The following is a 2,320-nucleotide window of genomic DNA, read 5'->3' as shown; positions in this document are numbered from 1 at the left end:
GACAGAAATAAAACTTGAATTGTTGCATCTCGTTGTGTTTTTGTCCTCCAGTGGCGAGCTAGCTAAAATTGGTATTTTCCTAAATTGACCATGGATGGAGACAGGGACTTTTGACTTTTTAAACTCTCCGTACTGGCCAATGATTATAACGGCTAGGCTGATCCAACCATAAATTCATACATTGTTGTGCATGAGAGGATGGAAGTTCCATATGTAGCTAGATGTAGTAGGCTAATGTTAACTAGCTGGCCTGGCGCATTGTTGCCCATGAAAGGAAGTTAGGCTAGCAAGCAAGCATTTTAGTTAGATAGCCTAGGACAACAAAAAATGTAAGTCATAGACCGTTTCGTCAACATGAAAGCGAGGAGGATGGCATTGGTGTTTCTCTACAAGTAGGGTCAACATGTTTTTTCTAGTTGCACGGACGCACGCACACACACAGAGAAGTCAGAACCATGGAAAGCCACATCATATTTGGCTTACGTAGTTTGAACTATCTTTTAGTTGTCACTGTATTTGATTAAGGTGATTTGATGATGTCGAAATGGTGCTTGAATAGTGGAGGCAGCTCTTGTTTTCTTTGTGACTTGCATTAACTCTCCGTGGTTCTAAATCAATAGTCGTTTAGTAGTCCAAAAATGTTGGAAACATTAACTTGCTTGACCATGCTGTAGGTCATGTAACTGTTTGTTACATGCAATATACTTTGTGGACTTCACCGGACAAAGGTTCCTCTCCAGTTTTGATGATGAAACAAAGGTGTGGTTGAATTTATTCTGCCACTGTGACTTCTAATTGTCTTGGACTTAGGCCTATATATCACGGGTGCAAGGCATTTGAACTAACAGGTTATAGAGCAAACAACACAATTATCAAAACACAGGTTGTAATATGGCTTTTTTTCTGGCTTGGCTTCCCCAGTGATTTTATCCACGCACCGCTACTGATAACGTTACATTCTTTGTGGCATTTATTTGTGTAATTATTTTAACTGAAAATATTCCCTGTACCTTTTTTTTTGTACCATTTATTTGTGTAATTACTTTGTTATGTACTGTTAATATTCTTCCTGTTGTTGCAGTCTGAGACTTTATATAGGAATACGTTATATGGGCTGTGATATGTACACCATGCAAGAGCAGTAACACAACTGCCATAGCCTTTTCCCAATTCACTTTTTCAACTTTGAAAGTTTATAGTAGTACACTTTGTTACTTATTTCATCCAAAAAGGCAATTACAAGTTAATTTACAATAGTCATATAATCCACTGAGCATTGATGTTTCCAAATCTGGATTATTTATGGAAGTCAAGTGAAGAAAAAAAATTAAGGAACAAGTAACTATGGGTTACAGGTCACATCTTGGCCCACTCTATTCTTTAGATCAGGGTTTCCCAAACTCGGTCCTTAGGGGTGCACAGCTGTTTCAAATAATCAAAGCATGGTCAGTTGGTTATTTGAATCAGCTGTGTAGTGCTAGGGCTAAAACCAAAATGTGCACCCAGGTGGGCTCCAGGACCGAGTTTGGGAAACCCTGCTTTAGATAACTCTAAATGAGTATTAGAACAAATCTTTAAGCTAAATAATATCCTAGACTACATACCCCTTTGAAGTGTTAGGCAGATGAGACAATATTTACAGTATTAATCAACACAGGATGTACAAGTCCACACTACACAGTCGTGTTTACAAAAGCCACAAGTTGTCCCAACACTGACTCATCATGATAATCATCATCCCACAAAACCTAAGTGATGATAGACATTCGAGCTATTGCATGTCTCGTGTCAGTAATGGGAAGAGCAGAAAACATTTCCTCAATTCAGAAAAGTAAGGGAATTGCGCTCAGAATGATTTTGTTAGTCTTACTCTAATTAGCTGATGTGCAAAGCACTACCATGAACAGTTGTGTGGTCATGTAATACCTCTCTCTGTTATTGCTGATGCCCTTCACTGACCAGTCTATGTCTTGGTTGTAATTGTTGTCCTGCATGTCTCTCCTTGCAATTGCATGAGGTAGCACAATTGTCACAGCTGTTATGTTTGGGTGATATTGATTGTGTGACCTCATCATCAAAGAGCTGTAACAGTTCTGAACAAATATTCTGAAATTTCCATCCCCAACTACAACATTTTCCACCAAGATAGGACTGCCAAAGGGGGCGGAGTTGCAATCTACTGCAGAGATCTGTCATGCTATCCAGGTCTGTGCCCAAACAGTTCGAGCTTCTACTTTTAAAAATCCACCTTTCCATAAATAAGTCTCTCACTGTTGCCACTTGTTATAGACCTCCCTCAGCCACCAGCTGTGCCCTGGAC

The sequence above is a fragment of the Salvelinus namaycush genome, chromosome 20 (genome assembly GCF_016432855.1).
Source record: "Salvelinus namaycush isolate Seneca chromosome 20, SaNama_1.0, whole genome shotgun sequence".
In the NCBI taxonomy this organism is placed as follows: Eukaryota; Metazoa; Chordata; class Actinopteri; order Salmoniformes; family Salmonidae; genus Salvelinus; species Salvelinus namaycush.
The sequence above is the reverse complement of the archived record's forward strand: the minus strand, read 5'-3'. Positions refer to the sequence as shown.